Raw genomic sequence first — 17,869 nt, 5'->3', positions numbered from 1 at the left:
TTCCCTGGGTGTTGCAATGGTGCTAGGCAGACGGGACAAAACCCATTTAAACAGCATTGCTGCACCCATGTCCCTGAGATCCCAGATATATACAGCCAATGAATATTCAGAGGAACATGAAGGGGGGTTGAGTGGAGGATTAAGAATCTGTAGATTCTTATGGCCACTGCAATTGAAGATATGAATCTTTTCCTACTAATAGATACCTTATCCTATACACATCCTTACCTTTGAAATATTTCACCTTCGATAACACAAAAGAACCCCACAACAAGACAAGTTGAGCAAGAGATCTACCACACTAGGACAACATCAGAGCTTAAATAAGTAATGATTTGCAAAACTATGTGCAGAAGACCAAGTGGTACCAAACAGCTCTCCAGCAGAACATGTGCACTAGCCGCTCTCAAGCCAGTATAAAGGGTGATGTTGCCTTAGGATCACTGACATAATATCGGAATCAACAATATTGCTTAACAGAAATATTGTGTCAAACATATTGTTTATAAAATTATCAATTTCCTATCGTTTTAATGGTAAATGCAATAATACTGAAGAAACAAAATCTTTTCATACAAAATACGGTTTATTTTTTTGGTTTCAATCTTTTTTTTTTAATTAGCATTTTGCACAGTTTTAAAGTAGACAATCCGAGCAAAGCCCTTACATCATGAATACATGCTTGCCAGTAGTAAAGAAACAAGCTTTAACAGGAGAGGGTGTAGCAGACGAATTGTATAACAATGACTACAGGAAGTCCAATGACTGCGCCTATCTAGAGGCGATTCAGAGCCAAAAAGGTCGTACGACTGATCGACATGTAAATAAGTCAGACATGGTATAAATTGCAGCAATTGTGGACTTAGGATGCAACAAAAGTATGAAAACATCATGAAAAGGTTAGACGAGTCGCTTGTGGCCTGCCGCCATGGCTGGCGTAGCCAAGGGGGGAGGAGGGCGGGTTCATCAGGACTCAGCAACAATGAGGTTCTGTAGTTGACGGGTCAGAGTCATACAAATCATTGTTTCTTAGTATATATGTAGTTTATAGTAGTAAATCTTAATATTTTAATATATACAATTACTATAATGTTAATTAAATAAATGTAATATTTTATACTATATACAAATATATACTTATTTAAACACACATACATATGTGTATATATATATATATATATATATATATATATATATATATATATACACATATAATGCAACAATTATAAAAAATATTTTACATTATATATATATTTTAATTCTTTCAATTTGCTACTGTACAAACCACATAATATATATACATACACACACATATACATAATGAAACAAAAAATAATAACAATTACATTCCAAAACATTACATTAATTACCAAACAAATAACATTTTACATTTTAAAAAAAACAAACATATCAAAAATATAAAAAGTTAAAAACACATAGAAATATAAACAAATACTATTCATTTTAAATTATAACCAAATACTAGTAAAAAAATTATTTAACTGATATTAGGAAACATATTGAAGTCCGCGAATAACAGATATACTATTACGACCCCAGTGTATGCATTAGTAAAGAAATTATAGGACTTCGGAGGGGTTAAATATATAAATACCAATCCAAACAGCCCAACAGAAGGAAAAGCATTGAACTTCGGAAGGGTTACAAGTTACTATTCCCTCTCCAGTCTGTGCAACAGTAGGGAAAGTGTTGGACTTCAGAGGAGCTAAATTTACTATTCCCACGCCAGTCTGTGCTACAATAGGAAAAGCGTTGGATGACAGAGGGTTTAAATTTACTATTCCCACTCCAGTCTGTGCAACAGTAATTAAAGCATTGGATTTCAGACCGGTAAGATTTACTATTCCTACTCCAGTCTAAGCAATAGTAGGTAAACTACTTCACTTCATTACATATTTGAACAGCCCTATTCACTTAGAAAAAATATAAAACTCTAAATATAAGCATTATTACTTAAAAAAAATATATAAAATCTAAAAAAACAATTATTCAATTTACAAATTCAGAAACAATGTAATAATTAATTTTCAAATAAAAATAATGGTTATTTAATTACTTCATTCACTTTCCCTACAAACCTAGCAATCCACACCTTAACATTTTCAACATCATTTACAAAATTAATAATCAATTGAATATTTTATAATACATGTATTACTATTTTTTATTTAATAAACTTCCCACCATATACTCCGACAAACCTTGCAACCCACAACTAAAATAGATCAGTATTACAAAATGTATTAAATGACTAAACAATTCAACAATTAGTAATAATTGTTGATTGTTAAACCATTACTTCATTCACTTCCCATCCTATACCCCTACAAACCCAGCAGCCAGGACCTGAAATAAAACTAAAATATCAATCAATCAATTCGGACACTTGTAAAGCGCACTACTCACCTGTGAGGGTGGGGGGTGCTGCTACTGATTGAAGAGCCAGGTCTTGAGTAGTCTTCTAAAGGCCAGTACGTCTTGGGTCTGCCGTATGTTGGTGGGGAGGGAGTTCCAGGTCTTGGCGGCTTTGTGGGAAAAGGATCTGCCTCCGGCGGTCGATCTTCGGATGCGGGGGACATAGGTGAGGTCGAGGTCAGCGGAGCGGAGCTTGCGGGTGGGGGCGTGGAAGCTGAGTCGTCTGTTGAGGTACGCTCGGCCTGTGTTGTGGAGGGCTTTGTGTGCGTGGATGAGGAGCTTGAATGACGGGGAGCCAATGTAGGTCTCTCAGGTGGGATGTGATGTGGCTGCGCCGGGGGATGTCGAGGATCAGACATGCAGAGGCGTTCTGGATGCGTTGCAGCCGTCTCAGGAACTTGGCCGTTGTTCCTGCGTAGAGGGCGTTACCGTAGTCCAGTCTGCTGGTGACAAAAGCTTGGGTGACTGTTCTTCTTGTCTCAGTGGGGATCCACTTGAAGGTCCTGCGAAGCATTCGAAGGGTGTTAAAGCAGGATGAAGAGACGGCGTTGACCTGCTTAGTCATGGTGAGGGTGAAGTCAAGGATTATCCCCAGGTTGTGTGCGTGGTCTGTGGGTGACGGAGCTGTGAGGACGACAACAGGAGTCGTCCCAGGCCGAGGGGTTGGATCCAAGGATGAGGACCTCTGTCTTGTCCGAGTTTAGCTTGAGTCGGCTATTTCTCATCCAGTCGGCGACAGCCTTCATTCCTTCGTGGAGGATGGTTTTAGCTATATGCGGGTCTTTAGTGAGGGAGATGATCATTTGGTTGTCGTCGGCGTAGGAGATGATGTGGAGGTCGTGTTGACGGGTGACGTGGGCGAGGGATGCCATGTAGATGTTGAACAGCGATGGCTGAGGGATGAGCCCTGGGGGATGCAGCAGATCTCAGTGGTCTTGGAGCGGAAGGGGGGGAGGCCGACGCTCGGAGTTCTGCCGGAGAGGAAGGATGTGGTCCAGTCCAGGGCCTTCCCTTGGATCCCGGCATCATGTAGGCGTGCTCGTAGCGTGCGGTGGCAGACCGTGTCGAAGGCGGCTGACAGGTCCAGGAGGATGAGGGCTGCTGTCTCTCCGTTGTCAAGCAGGGTCCTGATGTCATTGGTGGCGGCAATGAGGGCGGTTTCGGTGCTGCGGTTGCTGCGGAAGCCGGACTGGGATGGGTCGAGGATGTTGTTTTCTTCGAGGTAGAGTGTCAGTTGTGACTTTTGCCGGTAACAGGAGCAGGGAGATGGGGCGGAAGTTCTTGAGGTCTGTAGGGTCCGCCTTGTGCTTCTTGAGCAGAGCGTTGATCTCGGCGTGCTTCCAGCTATCCAAGAAGGTTGCAGTCTCGAAGGAGATGTTGATGGCTTTGCTGAGGTGGGGTGCGATGGTTGTGCTGGCTTTGTTGAAGATGTTGTGGGGGCATGGGTCTAGCGGTGAGCTAAAGTGGATGGTGTTCATGGTGTCGTTGGTGTCTTTGTCGTTGACGCAGGTCCAGGAGAGCAGAGGGTTGGTGCAGGTGGTGGTGCGGAGGCGGTGATGGTTGAGGCGGTTGTGGCGTTGAAGCGGTCGTGGATGTCTATGATCTTGAGGTGGAATAAGGTGGTCAGTGAGTCACACAGATCTTGCAATGGCGGGATGTCGTTGGTGTTTGAGCTGGGGTTGGAGAGTTCCTTGCTGAAGAGCTCTTTGCTGTTGTGTGCATTGTTATCCAGGCGGTCCTTGAATGAGGCCTTCTTGGCGGCTCTGATGAGCTTGTGGTGTCTGCGGGTGGCGTTCTTGAGGGCTGTGTGGTTGTCCGCTGAGCGTTCGCGGAGCCAGGTCTTCTCTAGTTTCCGGCATGTTTGTTTGGAGGCCTGGAGGTCTTCGGTGAACCAAGAGGGTTTCTTGCTGGTGTGGCTGTTGGCGGGTGTTTTGAGCGGGGCGAGGGTTTTGGCGCAGTCGTAAATCCACTGTCTGAGGTTGCGGACGGCGATGTCTGGGTCCGTGGAGTCGGCGGGTGGATTCTGGGCGAGGGCGGTGGTGAGCTGTTCGTCTGTGACTTTGCTCCAGCAGCGTCGGGGCAGCAGTTGGGTGCAGTGGTGCGTGGTGGGCTTCCTGAAGGTGAAGTGGATGCAGTGGTGGTCGGTCCAGTGGGGTTCGGTGGTGTGGTTGAAGGAGATGTGGGGGCTTGCGGTGAAGATGGGGTCGACCGTGTGGCCGGCTGTGTGGTTGGGTGTTGTCACGAGCTGTTTGAGTCTGAGGTTGGCGAGGTTGTCGATCAGGGTGGTGGAGTTGTCGCTGTTATTCTCGAGGTGGAAGTTAAGGTCTCCTAAAAGGATGTAGGCTGGGGAGGCGAGGGCGTGCGTGCTGACTAAGTCAGCGATGGAGTTGCTGAACAGTGTTCTGGGTCCTGGGGGTCTGTAGACGAGGGTTCCTCTGAGGGTGGTGTTGGGATTGGTGGGAATCTGGAAGTGCATGTGTTCGGCGGTGCTGAGGGTGTCGTCGGTGTTGGTCGAGACTCTGGGGGTGTTCCTGTGGATGATGGCGATTCCTCCTCCAATCCCGTTGGCGCGGTCCCTGCGGGTGATCTTGTATCCTTCCGGGATGACGATGGCGATGTCGGGTGTGGAGGCAGGGTTCAGCCAGGTCACGGTCAAGAAGACGATGTCAGGGGAGGTAGAGTCGAGGAGGTCCTAGAGCTCGATGGCGTGTTTGCGGGCTGAGCGGGTGTTGAGGAGGATGCATCTGAGGTAGTTGGGTTCCTCGGTCGGCGGTATGGCAGGCCTGGTGCTGGTGAAGTTGCAGTTCCGGCAGGGGAAGGGTCCCTGGGTGCGCTTCGGTGTTGCCCAGTAGCAGGCTTGTTCTCGTCCGGGGTTGAGTGCGTGGAGGGTGCTGGCGTCGTAGTGCAGTCGGGCGTCATGGCGTCTCCGGGGGCCAGGGGTTCTGGCGCTGGGTGCTGTCCAGGCGCGGACGGGCTTGCCTTAGGCACGCCAGCGACCGCCATAAGAAGAGGAGGTGGGAGGGAGGAGCAGCTGGGAGGGGGGAGCGGACCAATGGGAGCGGGGGCGGGCCGCAGCGGCGGGAAACACGGGGGGGGGAGGACGGCGAGGGTACAGAGGCGGAAAAAGGGCACAGAGATGCGAATACAATACAATAACAAGAGGGCACAGAGATGCAATCACAATACAGTACAAAAGGAACAGAGATGCAATTCACAATATTATACAAAACAGCAAGGTATACTAGATACGGTGGGCGGGGCCGCAGCGGCGGGATCGGCGAGGGAGAGGAACAAGCACAGAGCGACAAGGCAGCAAGCAACAAGGCAACAAGCAGGGGAAAAATAGCAGTCAGAGAACCAGTAATGCGGAAAACAAACCTAAGGGCCTACCAATGGCCACCAGGGATGAGGCGCAGGTGGTAGCTTGCGGGTAGAGGAGGGCCTCGAACTCAGCAGCAGCTGGGTCAGGGACACGGCGCAGTCAGGTGGAGCTACGCGGCGTGGGGAGCAACCTTCCTTCAAGATATATGATTAGACAATTTACATAATGAATAATTAATCAATAATAAGTTTGAAATTATTTGTTAATTATTACCCAATTAACTTCCCACCCTATACCCCTACAAATTTACCAACCAGCACATACATTATAACTATAATAAATTAATATTACATAATATACAAAATGAATATCAATCACATACTTAATATATTAAAAATGACAACTTCTCATCCTATCCCCCAACAAGCCACAACACTATAAATTACTATTAACAATTAAATACAAAATTCTAAATCACTTAAAATTAAGAACTATATTTAAAAAAAATAACAATTATACAAACAATACTAACACACAAAATTAATATACAAGCTAAAAAAATAAAATTAATTTTAAAATGATATTCTTTACAGCAACGTTATTGAAAACGATATTTACAACAACGGTATTCTTAACGATATTGCTTACCTGAAAAAAAAATTATATTCTTGACAACAACATTAATGCCTCCCGATATTGACAACTCAATATTTTGTCCAAATACCGTTGCCCGAGCCCACTAGTGCACGCATACTGTGATCGACGCCCACACCAGATCCGGAATTTTGCGAAGCAAGTGAGACACTGGCCCGTGAGGGACGGGCTTGTCCCGGCAGGTTTTGGCTTGCTCTCACTACACCTTGACCCCTTCGCCTAAGACCTGCGACCCAACCCTACCAGAGTAACCGGATGGTTCTCCCTGCTCCGTCGCGTTAAGTGACTCATCAGGGGTTCAGAGGAGCCAGGAGCAGCGTTGAGAGCTGCAGCCCGTGACTTCTCCCTCAGCATCCAGCTTGTCGGACCCCACTGACAGTTGCCTCCATCCTTCCTCCCAGGTCAGAGACCAGGGGGCTGGGAGCCGGAGCAGAGGGGGAGGATGCTCCAAACATCCCAAAACGCCCCAACCTCCAAGCGTGGTGAAGAAAAGGGGAGAAGATGAAAGAGGCTGAGAAGCATCGGCATGGTCAGGTAACAACAGTGTGCACCCTCACTATGCCATTCCCCATATGTTGCAAAAAAGAAAGATTGATGGACAGAATGCATATCAATGTCATACATTCGCCCCAGGTCAGAGATCTGGGCCTAAATCTATCGTTTTTTGCTCCTTATGCCATTCCAGTCTGAACACAGCCATATGCAAATCAGTCTTGACCCTGCACCCAAAAGGAACAGTCCAGCCGAACTGCCAGGCCAGGTCCACCCTGGTGAGCAAAAGAACGATGGCTTTAACCCAGATCTCTTGACTGGGGGTGAATGTATGATTTATTCAGCATTCCGTCCATCATTTGCTTGCGTAGCACTTCCCCATGTATTGGTCAGCTTAAACTCGTTGCCTCTTTGGTCTTCAGTATCTGGTTGGCAGCAAATAAAAGAATGTTAACAGCCGTAAGAGGTGATCTATCACTGCTGCGCCTGTAATCACAATTATAACGGCCAGAGAAACATGCTTTAAGGCATAGAGGGGTCCTGCATCACAGAAGCAGCTCGGCCAGGCTGGGTGTGGTTTCTAATCAGGTTAAATTACCCCCCACCCGAATCTGGCCATTAAGAATTGAAAAATGATGAATCTAATATTTTAAATAGCTGTCACCATTTGTGGGACTGCTTCTGTTCAACATGCACAAGGAGAGTGAGTAGATCACCCCCACAGCCCAAGGGGTAGAGGTGGAAATAATCAAGGATATTTTGGCAGGGTGTGTCGGGGCCATCGGCATGCTCGGGCCCCCTACTATAACTTAGACTGTGGCATATTGTGGCACATATTGTTCTACGCTAGCCAGAATCATATATCATCTAGCATTTACCAGTAGAAAGAGTACAAAAGAGTGGGAGATGCAGACAACCAGAATAGACCGGAAGGGTGTGGCAGCGTCATTGGCATGCTTGTGCTTCCGATTTAAACCTAGATGGTACGAACAGACACTGCCAGGTCTCAGTCCAAGATCTCTGCGAAACGTGCTGCTGGTCACAACACGTCACATCCATAAACTGCACAAGAATGAGATCTGGCAGGTTACAGATAGCTCACAGTGCAGTGGTACACGGGGAGGGCATCAAACCACGGGGGGGGATAAGGATCCATTGGAGTAGCCCAAAACACAAAAATTAACAGATTTCTTTCAGATGTTAAGTAACTAAGGTGACAAGTCTTCACCTTCATCAGTGCAACAAGTGCATCAAGCACATCAAGTGAGACTTAAGCACATGAAGATATCTGGGAGTAAGGAAGTTAAAGGGGAAGACATTCACCCACATCCCCCTGTCACCAACAATTTTGATCTAAAAAGAATTGTGACCATATAGCTGGTCTGCTGAGGATGGCCCTGAGGAAATAGGACAAGATAATGCAGCATCAGCAGTACTGGTAGGATAAGCTTGGCAAGGGTCTCAGCGCACCCTTACGATAAATTGCACCCAACATAAAGGATTGACCCAGACACTTTGGATGTGTTGATGGACCCACAGTCTAGACTCCAGTCCTTTCCAGAATTCAATAATGCTGAGACATCCAATTCCCAGGATTTGTTAGATGAGATCAAGGAGGGTCTATGGAGAGGTACCCCCAGGGGGGGACCCAATACAAAGGTTCAAGATGGACGAACACAACAGGGACTCACAACCGAGGAGTAAAAACACCAGCTTGTGGGCAACTAATTTGAATATGCTATCAGCTGAGCAGTATCCCGATGAGAACATAGTGACCACCGCATCAGTGCTAAGAAAGGCAAATGGAGGATATCCTCACATAGGCCACAATCAAAGGGTGTCGGCACAGAATAAGGTCACAATTGAATTAACATTAGAAGGGCTCTGCAAACAGTGAAGATTGATAACAAATCTTGAATCTCAAAATAACTGGTGCATGCTACCTACATACTTATAGCAGGCTGCGAACTGTAAAGATTGAACAGTGGAACAGCCGGTCATCTCTGAACGGGATGGCCTAACAATCTGTTCCTAGAATATAAGTAGGTTGCGGGCAAAGATCAAGGATCCGGTGGTGGTACAATATGTGGGAACTTTCGATACAATAATGCTCCAGGAAACCTGGGCCCAAGGTAGTATTCCACTCATTGGTTATGAAGAGTATAGAAAATCAGCAGAGAAAAGCAGCATATTCGGAAGGGCGAAAGGCGACCAGGCAACTTAGATCAACTCCAAACAGTCAGCTGAGGATGTGGAAATGTACATGGATGGTTCAAGTCTTCTGGCTCTCAGAATGGATGCTTGGGTCAAGAACTTAGACTAAATTCTTGTCCATATAAATGCGTATGTATACCCTAAGAGAAAAGCAATAGCAGCACAAAGGGTTGCAGCGGACTTACTTTGCCTAAAAAACGCATACCATCAATCGCATTGGCTAGACTTGGGAGACTTCAATCCCAATTTCTTTCATTGCCCATGTGAGGAGCATGCTGAAGTAGTTGGGATACTCCCAGTGGAAAAAAAGCCTCACAAAATGAAAAGGACAAGATAGGTGAAGAATAAGTGAAGGTTTGCAAATTAATTGGCCTTCTCCCCCTGAATGTCCGAAAGCCGGGTGACATTCCACCCCCTGTTTGGACAAGAGCTTCAGGCAAATCGATCTCCACTTTAGACTACACACTGGTGACCCTCTAACTATACAAGTAAGTACGAGATTTCAGAAGATCCCATCTCAAGGAGAGTTTTCATCACCAGGTAATGAGGGTAGACATATCCCCACATAAACACAAAGCGGTAATTGCTCTACAGTGGGAGATTGCCACTGAAAATCTGAAACGCCTAAGGTGGAGTACGAGTACAGTCAAGGTCCTGCCAGAAGAAGCTGTGGTTAGCCTTGAGGATATGGGCACAGAAGGTCCCAACCAGATATCAGGATTGGAAACATTCACTATACAATTGATTAATAAATATCATGTCAGTACAGTCAGTAGTGGGAACACGGGAGCCCATCACGGATTCCATAAAGCTACAGTTATGCTGCGATCCATTTGATTAATAGGATACAATGTGGTAGGCTTCACAGGTAGATACGTCAAACCCCTAAAGTCATGACTCTATTGGAAAGTCTGCGTAAAGAGAGAAATCACCTGAAAAGGGATGAAGGACTGGGCTATTCTAAGGCCCAGCGGTGCCAGGGGACAACACCTGAAACCTTCGTGGGTTACCTGTTCCGGCGTACAAATCACAGAGACACGGGACACTTCCTTCGGCGTCAAAGATCAGCGTTTATTTACTGCAGGGATACAGAGATCGCAAGAAGTACACAAAGTGTAGGTTCTGAGAGACTGCTTCAAATTGCAAACGTGGATCGCTCCTTTTTATACACCTTTTCGTCATAGCACAACATAGTGAACAAAAGGTTACAACTCAGTTCCCACAGTAAACTTCAAAAGGGTTGTTTTCATGTTTCAGAAGCCCGGAACATAATTACAGTAACATCGCCGGTTCCCAACTGTAAAAGCATGCTATCTCACTATTAGGCACATTCCACTCTAGTCATAAACGATTTAAGTGAAGAGACAGAAACAGGTGCAAGAGAAACAAAGACAGGTAACAGATTGAAAGAGTGTAGGGGCAATATCGGAAGCATGATTGTAGGATCAAAGGATTCGTGCCTAATGCATGCACGACTGAAACAATAGACCGGCACGGCAAGATGAGCCTCGAGCGGAGCCATCTGCCTTTGCTGTGTCACCCCCCTCGTCATAAAGATACCCTCAAAGGAACATGTGTCTTCCGCAAGAGCTTGGGAATCCCAGGGTCACGAAGCGGACAGTGTCCGTTCGCTGGCTACTTGAGGGCAAGAAACAAAATGGATGCCGTATCTAAAATGGAACCCGTGGGTTCAGATGGAGAAACCCACGAATAAGACGAACGGTGCAAAGTAGTGTAGCGAAAACGCGTACACCCACTAAGCTCGTCATTTGCGGTTCATAGATACCAAACTCGTCCATTTTCGAACAAGTAAAAACGTCATCACGATTCTCACGGAACCTCAGACGCTCCTTTTGCCCTCATGTAGGCAAGCACTAGTCGATATCAGAATCGATCTCGATATTCATCAGATCATTCAGATGTTGCTGCAACATTATTCTATCCATCAATGCTTCTTTGGTAACAGATGGCCGTCTTATACACGTTGTAGCACAGAGGCCACATAAGGCAGGACCACACTGCACGCAAAGACAACACGTGAACAAGAACGCCACAACAACCCCTACGATCATCAGAATCTCCCAACCCCAAGTCGACATCAGGCCCCAAAACCATCCTAGTAGCGTCCAATTACCTACGTCCACGTGTATAGACTCGGAGATCTTATGCTACTTCGAGATGTCTTGATATACAGTTGGAGCGTTATCAGGAATGAAAATACAGCAACTCGAATGGATCACCTTGCACACACTACCTCTATCTGCGTGTACAACGTCTAAAACCATACGGTTCTGCAACGTCATAAGTCTATCCGCCTGAAGCTCTGCTGTCAGATTACCAAGGGCACTTGCAGTTATGTTAGCAGTTGATTCTACCACACGAGTCAACTGTCTCAGGTTCCTACTATTAATCATAGGTCCCCAAAACGGCAGGAAACCCTTAAAGAAGTCTCCTGCTTCTTGACCGGCAGTGTCCTCTTTGCTAAGAACGCCTCTCACAACTCTAGTCTTGTGATAATCCGAGGCAACTGTGAAAGTCGGTGGCAAAAGATTCGCAATATAACAGGTGCCCGAAAAATCACGGGGCAACCACGTATAAGCGCGATCATAACATACAAAGTAGGTACCCTTGGCAGTTAGGAGGACAGGGGAAGAGAGCATCGGTAAAACGTACGTCTCAGTACAAGCACTCTTCCCAAGCTGAGCTCTCGGATTATAACCAAGACCTTTCAAGCAGAAATTACCGAGGTGGGGTACGATCCAGATCGGAGACGAGCTCTTAAGCTGTCTATCACCCACTGACATACTATACTCAGCCTCACTCAGATCCTTGTATGCTCGCACCTCTTCCTCTGGAATAAGCGATGCATCAAAAATATCTATCTAAGTCAGCAATCGCTATTGCCAAAGTCTTGTGGTACGGGCCGGGAGCAAGATTTGCAGAGCGTGGCTCTCGATGGGGGTAGGAATCTAGTGCACTACGGAACATAGTTTGGAATGCCCGAGCCGACCCCTGGGAGCTGTAAGGAAGAACCAAATACGGAATACCCTTATCCATGGTATGTGGCATTAACCCACACACCCAACAGTTAGTAGTATTCATCACCAACTGATGCTGATGTAGGAGCTGAACAAAGGAGTTGTTCATGAATTCCGCACGTCTAACCTGTTCATGTTGGGGCAGAAGATGAAAGGAATGTGGAGAAACAGTGGAAACAGAAATCAGTTCAGGAGAAGGAGAAGTAGAAGGCAATAACGACTGTATTCCAAAATACACTCCACCCACCAGTAGCATAGAAACAGTCAGAAACAACAGGAATACCTGAAACAGAAAACATTTTGTTTGTACAACCTTATGCAATTTTGAACTTTGCGCCGACATCCTCTCTACTTCCGACAGCTTAAAGAACTCCATCCTCTAAAAACCGTCCGTAACGTTCTTGACGCACTTCGTTCTGAGTAGCGATTATCAATTCCCAGGAGTTCCCAGGAATCGACAAAAGTAACCGACCTAGTGTCAGGAACCTGCTAAACAGAAGGAAGTACCCGCACGGCCCTACGGTCAACCCGGATGATAGGTTTTTTGTTTAACAAACGTTCAATTTGATATAAGTCTCCTAGCTGTGCAAAGAGAGAAATACACGTGAAAAAGAACTCAAAAATCAATACAAGATGCAATTGTTCATAATGTTCGTAGCAACAGTAAGGGGGTAATATGAATTCAAAAACAAAAAGGGATTTTTTTATTAGTCTTTGTCACGTGAACAAAGAAAATAACGACTTCTTCCAGGTCGAATTTGCTCTTCAAATAACTGTTCAGATTGCAAAACAGTGTTCAATCGATCAGATGACAGTTCAGACCTTGAATTCTCCAATGCTGACGATTCAACAAATGTATCTGGCTGCGCTGAATTGTTTCCTACAGGTTGAGCATCACTGAACGGCACATAACGTAGAGGGGTCTCGGTCTCCGTTGTGGCAATTCCAGTTCTGACCCAGTTATCTGCTGGCAAAGGAATTGGGACTTTCTTTGTATGAGTGGCATGCACCCAATTCTTCCTGCCTTCCAACCGAACTGCAGTCCTCGTCGCCAGCAGAACTTGGAAGGGTCCCACAAATCTTGGCTCGAGATTACGCTTTCTCCCAAAGTTGCGGGTGACTACCCAGTCACCCGGTTGGAGCCGATGTCCAGGACCCTCTGTCTGTGCCGGTAGAGCTTCAAAGACCTGTTGATGAATTAACCTCAATTTAGCAGTCAGATCATAAAGATAGTCAATCAACATTGGGTATTCAAGACTGTCAAAATTCTTAGGCCTCGGGACTCCCCAAATGTTCGCAGGACGGCCGAACACAATCTCATATGGGCTAAGCCCTACTCGAGAGTGCACAGTCGCCCTGGTCGATAAGAGAGCCAGAGGCAATGCATCAGGCCATGACAGACCAGTCGTGGCTTGGATTTTGGCAAGTTTCAGTTTCAGAGTACCATTGTACCCTTCCACTAAACCCGCTGATTGAGGATGATTGGCGCTATGGAACTTCTGCCGAATTCCAAGGCCCTTACACACACTCTTCATCACGCTTCCCACAAACTCATTTCCGTTATCTGACCATACAATCCGTGGCATTCCATACCGAGGAAAGTATTCCTTCAGTAGGACTTTTGCTGTGGACAGGGCAGTATTATCTTTAAGAGGATAGGCCTCAATCCATCTGGAGAACGCGCAAACCACAACCAAAACATATTTCAGGTTATTGCATCTCTCCATATGGATGAAGTCCAATTGGATAACCTCAAAGGGACATGTAGGAGGAGCAAAATGACCAGGTGGAGTGGGGGTGCCCTTGCCAGGATTATACATCAAGCTTACCATACAATTCTTAACCACCCTCTCAGCACACTTAGCAATACCATCATTCTTCCATACAGGAGACAACAACTTACATATACCTTTCGCGCTAATATGCGACAAGCCGTGAGCCATAGTCACAACGGCTAGCACATATGCATCCGGTAACATCCACCTCTGACATTAAGACAAATCAACCCAACATCCATGCGCGTCTAACTTTCCCGTGCTTTCTTTCCACTTAGTCTTTTCAGTCTCGGTAGCCTCATTCTGAATCGCTTTAACACTCTCAACAGTATCCTCACACATACCAGTCTCCACCGGCCACCTCACTGAACTCGTAACGTACATTCGGGTTGCAAGATTCTTAGCTGTTTCTTTAGCGATCTCATCCGCAAACGCATTACCACGACCAACATCATCCGTAACCTTTCGGTGCGCGCTGCATTTAATGATTGCCACCTGCTTAGGCAATGTAAGTGCGTCCAAAAGATCGTTCACGAGCTGTCCGTGTTGGATCTTCGTACCATGCGATGTCATAAATCCTCTTTCTCTCCACAATCGACCAAAGCTATGAGCAACGCCAAATGCATATTGACTATCAGTAAACACATTCACTCGCTTTCCTATAGACAAAACACACGCTCTCGTTAACGCAATCAACTCTGCCGCTTGCGCTGAATTCTGACTCAATCTCGCAGTTTCCACAACCGTACTCAACGTCACTACAGCATACGCAGTCGTCACATCACCATTCGGCAACTTAAAAGCATGAACCATCAACATACAAAGTACCATCGGGATCTGCCAATGGAGTGTTTTTTAGGTCAACACGACCCTTCGTTTCTTCTTCAGTTCTTAAATAACAATCATGTGGTGGTACATCATCTGATTCCATATTAGTCGGCAACAATGTCGCAGGGTTCAGCACATTACAACGCTTGATCTGTATATGACTTGCCAAAAGCGTCAACTCATAACCAGACAACCTTGCGCTCGTCAAATGTTGAGTTTTTGTTCGATTTAAGAGAGTGTCAACTGCATGCGGAACCATCACCGTAAGCATATTATCCATGACCAGGCCTGCAGATTGCCGGATGGACACCGCAGCTGCCGCTGTCGCTCTTAGACAACTCGGCAATGCTCTAGCTACTGGGTCCAAGGTCGAGGAAAAATATGCACATGGACGCTGCTTACTGCCAAATTGTTGCGTCAAGACACTCAACGCACAACCTTCCCTCTCGTGAACGTATAGTGTAAACGGCTTACTGTAATCAGGAGTACCTAACACAGGAGCCGAACACAACGCATCACGTAATTCAGAAAAACTTTTCTGACACTCTTCAGTCCATAGCAAAGGAGTCGGAACATCCTTGCACGTGAGAGCTAACAATGGCTTCGCTAGCAATGAAAAATTTGGAATCCATTGCCTGCAGTATGACGTGATACCTAGAAAGGCACGCACATCTCTCTGAGTTGTTGGCACAGTCATTCGAGCAATCGCTGCAATTCTTTCTGGGGTCAACCTTCTTCCCTCCTTTGACAATAAGTGACCTAAATAGGTTACTTCTTGACAACAATACTGTAGCTTAGAAGGTGACACCTTGTGATGCAAGTCACATAGATGCTGTAACAACGATACTGTAGCAGTTTTACAAATCTGCTTAGTGTCAGCAGCCACTAACAGATCGTCGACGTACTGAATCAAGGCCGCACCAGCCGGTAACAAACGCATCAAGTTGACTCTTAAGGGCTTGACTGTAAATCGATGGACTCTCACAGTAACCCTGAGGAGCGCGTTTAAACCTGAAGCTACGACTACCTAATGAGAAGCCGAATAGATCTCTGCTTTCCTCAGCAATCAGAATGCTAAAGAAAGCATTTTTCAGGTCGATTACCAAGAACCAATAGGCAGAGGCTGGAATCATAGTCAGCAAAGCTGTAATGTCAGGCACCACAGGAAATTGTGGAATCACAATTTTATTTACCTCTCTCAAATCAATGACAAAACGGTACACAGGAGGCTTGGATGGATCAGTTCGTTTTAGAATAGGTAACACAGGACTATTACACACATTTCCCCGAGTTTCCTCAATAACATCCTTTTTGATTAAGTCATAAATGATCGCTAATAGCACTCGTTCACCATCAAGAGAGATACGATACTGGGGGATACGTGGTAATCGCACATTCGATTTCAATTGGACAACATAAGGTGATATGTCCAAAAGGCCCACATCATTGGGACCTGTTGCCCACAAAGACTCAGGAAGAGAACTCAATTCCGGTGGGAGCTTATCCGTTGACAAATACATAGGAGAGATCACTCTCTGACCCAATGTAAGCTCCACTCTTGCAGGAGAACAATACAGAGTCGCATATAACCGCTTCAACAAATCCAGGCCCAAAAGATTCTCACCACAACCAGTAATCAAAATCAAAGGAGCTTCTAGCTCACACGGCCCCATTGTAAGGGGCAAAGGGCTAGAAACTGGATTGCTAACCGGGGCGCCAGAGAATCCAACGGAAACATTCGTTAAGCCAGACAAAGGTGCGCCAGGGAGTTTCGAATGCATGATGGAACTTTTCGCTGCACCAGTGTCCAACAGAAAAGGCTCAACTACGCCCGATGTGGCAACTGCGACGTAAGGCCCTCTCTGATCAACCGGAACTGATACTACTCCCTCTCTTTGTCTATGGCTGTCCTAGTAATTACCGTCCGCATCGATGTCATGCTCGACGTAATAGTCGTCTACATGATACTGTGCAGATCTACCGGACGACGAATCGCGTTGATCAAAACAATTGTTCGAGTCCGATGAGGACGTAGAACGCTCGTTCTGATTTTGAGAAGTACCACGGCCTCTACCTCGAGATGCCTGCTGAGGACCACTACGACCGCCTCGGGCCGAAACGCCATTATTTCGGTCACGTAAAACAGGACAATTAAACTTCAAATGACCCTCACCCCTACAATATGCACATTGATTATACCCAAGCATAGATCTGGGTGTAGAAGAATAAGAACGTGACTGCATTTCTGAGGACTGCGACTGTGATCGATTTTGCTGTTGCGAGTCATTTTAATTCGAGCGCGGAGGATACGCTTGCTGCAACAAAACCTTAGTTTTAAGCTCCTTCGTTTTCTTATCTGCACGATCACTTTCTTCCTTTTCTCTAGTTTCATAATATTGAGCTGTGGCTAATATTTGAGCAGTGGTAGAAACAGCCCACGAACTTTCGGAATTTTTCAGTTTGTTGCTTAGTTCAGGCAACAAGATCAACACAAATTTGTCAACAAACAGTCGCTGACCTCCCTCAGTGCTCATATCCTGACCACTGTGATCGATAAATGCCTCCTCAAATCTAGTAAAGAAATCGGAGACACTCTCGTCTTTCTTTTGCTTGCACGCAGACAGTTTATCCCAGTTAACTCTCAGTGCTGGCATAAGTGTTTTCATAAGTGTAATGATCCTTTGAGGCAGATTCGTAATAATCTGTTCAGGCTTAGCCCCACCAACTTGTCGTCCGTCAGCCGCCGCAAGGGCAGCCCAATCACCACCTAACTCAGCTACGTGATTCTCTTGACAGATTTTTGCCCAAATTGGTTGAGGTACTACGTTACCGAACAACATGTCAATATCGGCGAGGTTCATAATAGTAGCATCCACAAGTTGGGATAACTCCTTATAATAACCTGCCGGATTTTTCCGCGGATCAGGCAAAGATTGTTTCACCTGCAAAACTTCTGATCGCTTCCATGGGAGGTGTATCCAGACTCTCTGGAAGTGTGGCAAAATAACAGGGTTAGCAGCAGGATTACCTGGCATCCACACTGGGGGGACTTCTCGCATGGGATACTGACCAGGTTGTGCTTCCCAATCTTTAGTGTCGTCATCAAACAA

The 17,869-nt window shown here is 46.0% G+C and overlaps 1 protein-coding gene across 1 annotated transcript in view; it reads right to left on the bottom strand.

Moving 5' to 3' along the window:
• Nucleotides 1-17,869, bottom strand: part of NUP133 (nucleoporin 133) — a 1,523,409-nt gene that overhangs the window by 65,049 nt on the left and 1,440,491 nt on the right. The window lies entirely within an intron of this gene.

This window comes from Lissotriton vulgaris, chromosome 6 (assembly GCF_964263255.1).
Source record: "Lissotriton vulgaris chromosome 6, aLisVul1.2, whole genome shotgun sequence".
Taxonomy (NCBI): domain Eukaryota; kingdom Metazoa; phylum Chordata; class Amphibia; order Caudata; family Salamandridae; genus Lissotriton; species Lissotriton vulgaris.
The sequence above is the reverse complement of the archived record's forward strand: the minus strand, read 5'-3'. Positions and strand labels throughout refer to the sequence as shown.